This window comes from Enhydra lutris, unplaced genomic scaffold, assembly GCF_002288905.1.
Source record: "Enhydra lutris kenyoni isolate GAN:26980312 unplaced genomic scaffold, ASM228890v2 scaffoldscaffold1, whole genome shotgun sequence".
In the NCBI taxonomy this organism is placed as follows: domain Eukaryota; kingdom Metazoa; phylum Chordata; class Mammalia; order Carnivora; family Mustelidae; genus Enhydra; species Enhydra lutris.
In genome coordinates this window covers 39,150,765-39,161,046 of record NW_019154085.1, presented here as the reverse complement: position 1 = coordinate 39,161,046, position 10,282 = coordinate 39,150,765, and positions in this window count along the sequence as shown.

The following is a 10,282-nucleotide window of genomic DNA, read 5'->3' as shown; positions in this document are numbered from 1 at the left end:
GGGGGGGTAGGTGTGTGTGCCTCAGACTATGGAAACAGATGGCCTAAATGCCCCATCTGGTGGTGGCTGAGTGAGACACTCCAGGAGCAAAGCCCAGACCTACGGGCACTTTGTTGCTGTGTCTCCAGGGAGAAGAGAATGAAGGGGTTTGGGGGGCTATCTCGGAAGAGGATACTAGAGGCAGGTGGGAGACAGGGAGAGGAGACGTCGGAGGCAGAGGCCCAAAGGACCAATGGGAATGCCACCATCTCCTGGACGTTGGGTGTGTTCAGGATTGTCTGATACTAATGCTGAACTCTTTTGAGCTCTCAGCTGTTCCTAGACATTCTTCCAACTGCTGTGAGCTCAACCGAGAGCTTAATTAGTCCTATGGACAGCCAAGTGGGGAACGATATTGTTAGCCCCAGTTAACAGAAGGGGAAACTGAGACGAGGAGAGCTTAAGTAACTTGCTCAAGTGCCCTGTCGCCATAGCCGCTGATATCTGAGGATGGCCCTGACAGTTGTGCCCCTCCTTTGTCCATGTGTACCTCCCCTCCCCTCAGGAGGTGGCGCTCGTGTCCCCTCTTTCTGAAACTGGATTAGGCTCAGAGCTGCTTTGCCCAGTAGAATGAAAAGATGGTGGGCTGGGATCTCCAAGCCCGGGGTGTTAAGACCTGGAAGCTTCTGCTTCCTCCCGGTTGGAACCCAGCCCCCGGGGTGTGGGGAAGCCCAGGCAGTCTGGCGCAGAGGCCCATTGGGAGGAAGTCGATGGCCCAGCCAAGCTCAGAATGTGACTCTCTTAGCAGCAGATCTTCTTGCCTCCATCAAGACCACTCTGCTGATGACGCAGAAGGCAAAAACCAGCTGTCCCCCTGAGCCCTGCTCAGACTGTTAAACCTCGAGCAAATGCATCCTCTCTTCAGTCACGGGTTTTGCAGAGTTTATTTTATGCAGGAACAGAGAAGCAAAGCGATCACACAGCCAGTTTAAGTGGCACAGTAGGATTCAAACACAGGTCTGGTAGCCCAGGGTCCAATCTCCTACGGCCACTGTCCGGGGCTCTATGGCCAACATTGCCATGTGTATAGGGTGTCCTCTGGAGCTCCTAGCGTCCTCCCAGACGTGAGGCTGCGCAGACTTCCTTTTGGGTCTGGGATGCAGCTTGGTTCTCAGTTCCCAGGAGCCCGAGTCTTCAGAACATTCCTCCTCAGGGGTTTCCTGAACTCCCAGCCCAGCCAGGGGCGCAAAGAGCTGGTCTCAGGTCAGATCCATGGTTCCAGCCCTCCTCAGCTACAGAACCTGCTGCCTGGGATGCCCACGGGGGACCCTGCAAGGTCTGAGCCCCGAGTAAACCTAATGGGTTTTTTTCACCCTCCCCCTCCCCACACCTGCCATCCAAATGTCCATGAAAGCCCCATAAGCTAAGACAAAAAAAAGTCAGAGAGGTTAAGTGAAGTCCTGGGCGGGAGCTGTGGTGGGGGAGGGAGGTCTGGGTCCTCCTGGTCTGTGCCCACCCCCACTCTAGCTTGTTAACTGGGCAGAACATTTCTAGGGAGAGAAGGATCAGAGCCCCACAACCCACACCCCTGTCTTTTGCTTGGGGAGAAGGGTTTCCATAAGGCTGCTGGAGAGCTTGATAGGTGTGTCCTGATGTTTGGGGAGGGGGCGCTGAGTGTGTGACAGGCTCCCGAGGAAGCTTTGGTGGCAGGTTGTGGCCGGAGCTGTCTGCTTGGAGCACAGAGCCAGGAAAGGCCCACATTCTGGGAGCCGGTGGCAACAAACGAAGGATGTGGGAATGTTCCGGTAGCTGGTCTTGGTTGCCTAGCTCCCGCCTGAGGAGACCTGAGTTGGCAGAGCTGTTCACCTGCACTGAGTTGCAGTGGGGGTGGGGGGTGGGGGGGTGGGGGGGGAAGTCTCCCCCAGGAGCACCCCCCCCAACACAGGGGCTCCAGCACCAAGCCCTCCCCCTGAGCAGCCTGTGAGGGAGGGGAGCGTGGGAGCAGCAGGCAGGGAAGGCAGAGGAGAAGCTGGCCAAGCTCTCCTTTGCCAGCTGCAGGCTGCCCACGGGGCACAGTTTTCAGCTGGTGGAGGGAAGCAGCTTCAGCTTCAAATGAACTTTGGAATCTGGGTTATTTTTCCTAACTAGACACTATAATTACCGAAATCAGATTTTTGTTGTAAAAGTGACCCAAGGAATTTTTCTTCTCTTGGGTTGAGCAAAACAACAACAACAACAACAAAAAAAAAAACCCCAAAAACCCAAGAAATCTTACTTAGATTTGATTTTGATTTCACCCACGGTGGGGGGAGAACCAACCCCACAGAGTAGGTTTGAAAAGGAAGTGGGGAAGAAAGCACGAAGCTGTGTTCTGGTAATCTCCCTCAAGGCTCTCTTGCTCAGCGACACTGGGCCCCAAGCAACAGAAGAATTCTAGCTAATTGAGCAGAAAGAGATTTATGGACAGGGCACTGCGTGGCTCAGAGAATCCCTGGAAGGTGGGGGGAAACTGCTGCTGTCATCAGTAATTGGGAGGTGACACACGGAATCCACAGTTGAAAGCAGGCAACAGGACCACAGAGAGGACGTCACCACCTCCCTGCCCATGGATGCTGGGTGATGGGATCTTGGCTGTCCCCTCCCTCACGTTGCTAGCAATTATATAAGGAGAGAGCCGCTGTCTCCCTCAGACTGTGTTGGTGGGAAGACCCCAAATTCAAGAACATGGTTCTAATGGTGGGCTCTGGGGGCGGGGGTGCAAATTAGTATTTACTTAAAGGGTGAACCCTGACTTGAAAGTGAAGTAATGGCCGAGTTTGCCCCCAGATGGCCAAGATTCCATCCTCTGCCACTGGGATGAATGGGGATTTGAAAGCTAGATTGTTGTACAAAATAGACGAGTATAGGGGCACGTGGGTGACTCAGTTGGTTAAGCGGATGCCTTGGGCTCAGGTCATGATCCCGGGGTCCCTGGATCGAGTCTCCATTGGGCTCCCTGCTTTGTGGGGTGTCTTCTTCTCCCTCTGCCTCTCCTCCTGCTTGTGCTCTTGCTGTCTCAAATAAATACATAAAATCTTTTTTAAAAAACCACACAAACAAAAAACCAAAAATAGATTATTATAGGAAAATAAAAATGCCTTTTTGGAGGCCTGAGTTTTTGGTTGTGGAATTCATACTCACCCAGAGATCATGCAAGAAATGAGCAAAATAAATCGGTGAAAAGCCTGGGCACTTGAGGGCCTTGCTCAGTAAGTGCTGGACGAAGGGGCTGGTCAAAGTCACAACCCCCTCCCCACCCCCTGTTTCCTCACTGCCATCCCTCTTCTCAGCAGTTCTCCTGCAGGGCCGGCCCAGATAGGACTTGCTGGCTTCCAGCCACAGGACTCTATCTCTGGGGTGGGAGGCTGGCACAGGGACCTGCATCTGCTCCCGTGTTCCCAGCTCTGTGGCTCTGGCTGCAGGAGCGTGGGTGGCACATGGCGAGGATGAGATGCCAGTGGTGGGCAGCAGCATGAGGGTGTCCCCCACGGTCCTGGGAGAGCACTGCCCATCCCCGGCACCCCATGCCCTGGGCTTTGAGCCTCCTTCCAGGCCCTATGACCCCTTAAGGGATTCAGTGCCAGGAGGGCCAATGGCTGTATCGCACTACTGTATGAGGCCTCTGGCCCTTGGGGTGTACTTCCCTTCCCCCGCTGCCCTTTTCCCTTGCCGTGCCATGCCTCCTCACGGTTCTGCAAAGCTCAGATGAATCCCCGGGAAGGCTGACCAGTCATTGTTTGGTCTCCCTCCTCTGAGCCCCATGCTGCCCGGTCGCACGCAAACCACGTTCAAAGTGACTCAGTTCCAACTCTGCAATTCTGTAGAGGGGCAGGTTGGAGCCCCGAGGTGGCATCAGTTCACCCCACCAGTGGTCAGTAGAGGAGTCTGGATGCCCTGCACCCTCCAGACATGGGTCCCATGTCCACTCCGGGGACACTGCGCACACTGCCTAGGGTGTCACATGTGCTAGGCTCCCCTTGGTCACGGACCCGTTCTCCTTCCTGAGCAGGCATCAAGTGCTGCCCAGAGCCCCCCAGATGTCCCTAGGGTGGGCAGGGACCTGGCCGCCATTTTCTTCCTGAGCATTTTTTGAAACTCCTGCGAAGTAAGACTTCAACACCAGTGGGTGGTAACTCCTTCAGGCAGAAGGCTGAGAAGGGTTTCCATGGAGACCGCCCAGGCTCTGGTTTCCATAGTAACACTTGTGCGAGGTTACAGAGCTCCCTATATGTGTCGACTTAACATTTCCAACCACTTTATTCTTCGGGTCAGACCAGGGCCTAATATGGGGATTGCTTTCTAGGAAGGTGACAGACCTCGAGAGCCAGAGGGGTACGGGTGAGACTGGGNTAATTGGCTGACCGAGAGGGCATCCCCTCAACCAGCAGGCCCTCCCCCATCCCAGCTGCCGGGTGTGTGGGTATAAATATACGCTCACACATGCTTAAATTATAAAAAGAATACATCTGCATGACATGGAAGGATAGAGAGTCCTACAGCTCCCTGCCATCCCTGTTCTCCAGAGGTAACTGGTGTGACTTGGCTGTGAGTATCCTTCTAGAAATAGTAGATGCACATCCATAGAGTTATGTTTTAGAAAATTCACTAATGGGATATATATTCTCGCTCTGCCATCTGCCTTACCCTAATTATGGATCTTGGAGAACTTTACACATTGGCACAAATAGCTCTACCTCATTCTTTATAATGGCAAAAAAATAAATAAATAACTGCACTTTTCAAAAAAGTAAGTCCCAGTGGAGGGACTTTGGTTTTCAGTTTCTGGCTATTACAACAATAAATACCCGGTACGTATATTTTTCTGTATACTTGTTTGAGTATATCCATATGGTAAATTCCTAGCAGTGAAATTTCTGAAATTTTAAAATCTGATTCTTGTCAAGCCAAAAATTATCACCATTATCGATACAAGAGGGCTTGTCCACACTTGAGAAGACAGTGTGTTATTAAACTGAAACCAAACCAAACCAAACCATAAAACCAATGTCTCCAGCTCATTCTATGAGACCAGTGAACCATTAATACTGGAGCCTTACAAGGAGAGCATGAGAAAGGAAAATTACAGGTCAGCCTTCCTAATAAACATATATCAGTAACTCCTAAATGAAATATTAGCAAACAGAATCCAATAGTGTAGAAACAGGATAATCCATTATGACTAAATCAGTTATTAACATTATATGCCACATTAACATATTAAAAGAGGAAAAAATCATCATATTGGTAAGTGTGGGGGGAAAATGTGATAGAAGAATTCAACGTATACCCTGATTAAAAATGCAAACTAGGAATTGAGGACAACTTCTTCAATTAACTTCAAAAAGAATATTCTCCCAATATCTATAGCTAAAATGATGCTCAAGATGAACTCTCTCTCTTTTTTTTTAAAGATTTTATTTATTTATTTGACCGACAGAGATCACAAGTAGGCAGAGAGGCAGGCAGAGAGAGAGGTGGAAGCAGGCTCCCTGCTGAGCAGAGAGCCCAATATGGGGCTCGATCCCAGGGCCCTGGGATCAGGACCTGAGCTGAAGGCAGAGGCTTTAACCCACTGAGCCACCTAGGCGCCCCCAGATGAACTCTCTTTTAGAATCAAGAACAAGTGGTGCCTGGGTGGCTCAGTGGGTTAAGCTTCTGCCTTCAGCTTAAGTCATGATCTCAGGGTCCTGGGATCAAGCCCCGAATTGGGCTCTCTGCTCCCGGGGATCCTGCTTCCCCCTCTCTCTCTGCCTGCCTTTCTGCCTACTTGTGATCTCTGTCAAATAAATAAATAAAATCTTAAAAAAAAAAAAAAAAAAGAATCAAGAACAAATAAGGTTTGGACTATTACCATGATACCAGAACTTCTACTCAGTGAGGCAGGAGAAGAAAAAGACATGTTTTAATTATTTGAATGGAAGAGGGACGCTTGGGTGGCTCAGTGAGTTATGCCTCTGCCTTCAGCTCAGGTCATGATCTCAGGGTTCTGGGATCAAGTCCTACATCGGGCTCTCTGCTCAGCGGGGAGCCTGCTTCCCTTCTCTCTCTACCTATTTGTGATCTCTCTCTCTCTCTCTNTCTCTCTCTCTCTCTCTGTCAAATAAATAAATAAAAATCTTTAATTATTTGAATGGAAGAAACAAAACCTATTCATAATCAATGCAGGGCCTACGTAGAAAATAGAAAAGAATCCTCAGATAATGTCTTAGAATAAGGAGGACAGCTCGGCAAAGTTCACTGGATCAATACTCAAAAATAAATTACATTTCTGTACATCAGTGACAAAGAGGTATAATTACTATAACAACAAATATAGGAGACTCAGGAATCAATCTAATGAACGATCTGCATGACTAATGAGAAAAGTATCAAGTTGTAACAGAAGAGATTGAAGATCCAAATAAATTCTTCAAGTGCCAATTTCATAGATCAGGACACTCAGTATCATAATGATCTCAGTTCTCAGCAAGTGGATATATAGGTTCAACACAAGTCCATTAAAACCTCAACAGAATATTTCATGGAACTTGATAAACTGTTTCTAAAATACATATGAAAACAAAGGGCTGAGAAAAGGCATGGCGCTGCTGGAGAAAATCAAGGTAGGAGACTTGAACTACCAGATATATGGACTGATTATGGTCCAAAGGATAGACCTGATAGGACAGAACAGAAAGCCCAGAGATAGACCTTCCACGCAGGGAAACTCGAGCATTGTAGACACACACTGTAGCTCAGTGGGGAAAGGAAAACAATAAAAAAAGAACAAATGGTTACCCAACCTCACACCATACCAGGGAATAATTTACTGGGGAAGGTTTAAATGTAATATACAACACATTAGAAGGATTATAACATAATCCTTGAGGATTAGAAGAAAATATAAGATCAAATCTCCTCAATGTTGGGATAGGAAGGATTTCTGAAATGATGCAATGAGACACAATCATAAAGAAAAAGAGGGATGAATTTGACTACATTAAAACCAATAGTTTCTGTTCATCAAAGAAACAACAGAGAAAATAAAAAAAAAACAAGTCATAAATTTGGGCAAGATATTTGCCACACACCAGTGACAAAATACATAAAGATTATGTAAGATACATAAACATATAAAGAACTTCAACAAGCCAGTAAGAAGAAAACAAAGCATCCAATAGAAAAATAGGCCAAAGAACACAAAAAAGGCATTTTTAAAAAATTTTTAAAGATTTATTTATTTGTGTGTGATAGAGACTGCATGTGTGAGTCGGGGGAGGGGCAGAGGGAGAGAATCCTCTAACAGACTCTCAGATCCCAGGACCCTGAGATCATGACCTGAACTGAAATCAAGAGTTGGCGGCTTAACCGACTGAGCCACTCAGGTGCCCCAAGAACACAAACAGGTGTTTTACAGAAAAGGAAATTTGAGGATCCAATACATATGAAACTTGTCCCACTTCCCTAGTAATCGGGAAAGTGAAAATGAAAACCATCATGAAATACCATGTTACCCTCAGTCCATCAGCAAAACAAAACCAAAAAAAACACCCCAAACCCCAAAGGTTGTTAACACTAGGTATTGGCAAGGGTGTGGAACAAGGAGAACACCTATGCAGCACAGGTAGGAATATAAATTGGTTCAATTCCTTATAAAAAAGCAATATGGCAGAATTTTGTGGCTTAAATGTTTGCTTACTTGGGACCCAATGTTCCACTTCTCTTACACAGGTGTACCAGATGCCTTATAAAAGAGATGTTCTTTAAAGCATTGCTGTGATGATAAAAAATTGGAAAGAACCTATGCACGTTGTTAGGAAGATGGGTAGGTCGTTAAATTGCATATTCACATATAGACTGATGGACAGTCATATAAGTGGATTAAATAATGTAGGCATTACCATGGATGAATCTTCGAAATAAAGGGTTGTGGGAAGAGACAAGTCAGAGAATAAGACATGTATTTTAGGACTTTTTGTAACGTTCAAATCGAAGTAAAACTGCACTAGGTGTTCATAGGTATGTGGTAGAATTATAAAGCAAAGCAGAGAAACTCAGAATAGGCATTACTAATTACCCTGGATTGGCCAATCAATATAAAGAAATTGGCTAATATATGGAAAATTGACACATTTTCATGGTTGTCTTTAGACCAAAGAATAGATGTCCTTAGTGTCCCGCACAGGATATGGAGGGGAGGGGCTGGGGTGTGTGTGTGTGGGGGGTGGTCTCCAAACATGGGAGCCAACGTTCCCTGCATCCCTGAGCATGAATGCTTCTCCCCCCATCTAGAGTTGGTCTACTTCCCTTCCGCTTAAGTCAGGGCTGGTTTTGTGACTTGCTTTGACCAACAATGCAATGAAAGAACGTTCTGGAACTTTGGATTCCAGGCCTTAAGAGAACTAACGCCTCTGGCTTCCTCCCGCTTGAGGCTTGGTTGCCAAACTCTAAGGAAGGCCAGGGTATTGACTGGAGGCCGTGGGCTGAGTGAGGCGTGGGAGGGGAGGGGCACCTTGGGCGCAGAGCACAGCCAAGCCCCTGCTGAATGCAAAGCACGAGGGAACAGCTCCTGAGAGCTGGCCAAACTCAGCCATGCCTGGCAACCAGGAAAAACAGTCAACTGCTGTGTTGGGCCATTAAGTCTGGGTGGTGGTTTGTAAGCAGCAAAGGGAGCAGTGCACCAAGGAAATCAGCGCTACTGGCAGTCTTCTGTCTCATTAGTTGGCTGGTGGGTCTCCAGATGCACGCTGGTCATGCTTCATCATTTATATCCCTGTGACTTATATGCGGTATTTTATATGGAGTAAATGCTTCACAGTGTAAAATATTTAATAAAAAGCCCTGCAATTAAACATCTTTTCATGTTTAAGCAATGACCCACTTGTAGTTCCCTTACTCTGCAAAGATTGTTCATAGTCTTCGCCTATGTAGCTCTTGGGTTGTTCATGTTTGTAAGAACATTGCATATTGAGGAAAACAGCCCTTTCTGTGTCCTAGGTTTCAAAAGCATCTCCCCCCAGCTTGCCGCCCTTGTAAATCTTTGGACTTTGTGGTGTTTGGCTGTACGTAAATTTGCTCTCCCTCGTCTAAGATGGCTTTAAATCAGTTAGGTACTTTCATGGCTTCATTTCATACTTAAAAACTTTGGTCTCTCCAGAATTAACATTACAGGGAAGTAGGATCCAGGTGAATTTTTGTCAAAATGGTTAGCCAGCTGTTCCATTAAAAAGAACCCACACATGCTCCCCATTAAATTTTCTTACATTTAACACAATCTCCAGGCCCTCCATTGTTCCATTGACCTTCTCCTTTGCTACATGTAACTCCTTAATTACGGTAGGTTATAATGCTTAATACCGGAGGCTGTTCTTTCCCCTTCTGAGGTTTTACCAGACCATTCCCCATGTTGACTTTCCCAAAAGAACTGTGTCAAGTTATACAATAAATCCTATCAGCATTATGTGAATGCACTGCATGTAGATTGACATCTGGGCGAGACTGCCTTTGAGAACAAGGGTGTGTCTGCACTAACCTGAGTCATTCATGTCCCTCACAGGATTATTGAGCCAGACCAGCCCCAAGGGCGTCGGCACCCACACTTGCCCCAGGTCCTGCCTCTGGGGTCCCCCCCCACCCGCCCCGACCGGCCAGCGTTCTGGGCTGCCTCTCCCACCGCTTCCTTCCCTGCAGAATACAACCCCGTGACTCATGCCAACCTCAGCTCAGATCCCCAAACCGTGCAGAACACTACATCATCCTCGTGCTTAAGGACAAGCAATAATGATGTCATCTTGCGTGTGGAACTAAATGGGGTGGTTTATGGGCACTTGAAAACAGCATGACCTTGGGTGAGTTACTTCCGGTATCCAAACCCCTTCCTCCTCCTCCCTGTGCAACGTGAATCCACCTGGCTTGGTGAGCTGTGAGGACTGCGGGGACACAGACCCTCTTCAGCTGAACCTGGGAACGGCCCCACCTCGGCCCACCGGGCGCCCACCCCTCCCTGCCGCTCCCAAGTCAAGGTCAGAAGGCAAAGATTTTTATTGTTCTACAGACACTTCTGAAAAGGGATCTAGTTGAGAAAATATACAAAGCATTTCAGAGTTTCATCTCCAGAGAGCACCTGAATCTGACTGGAGGTGTGGAAAGCTCCTCTTCCAGGCTCAGGGCTGAGAACGGTTAGCATATTGAACGATCAGTAAAAACATGCAAAAGTGAGAAGGAAAAGGAAAAAAAGGCTGCATTCCCCCAAAGCCGAGGGGGACAGAGTTTCAGAATGAGGAGG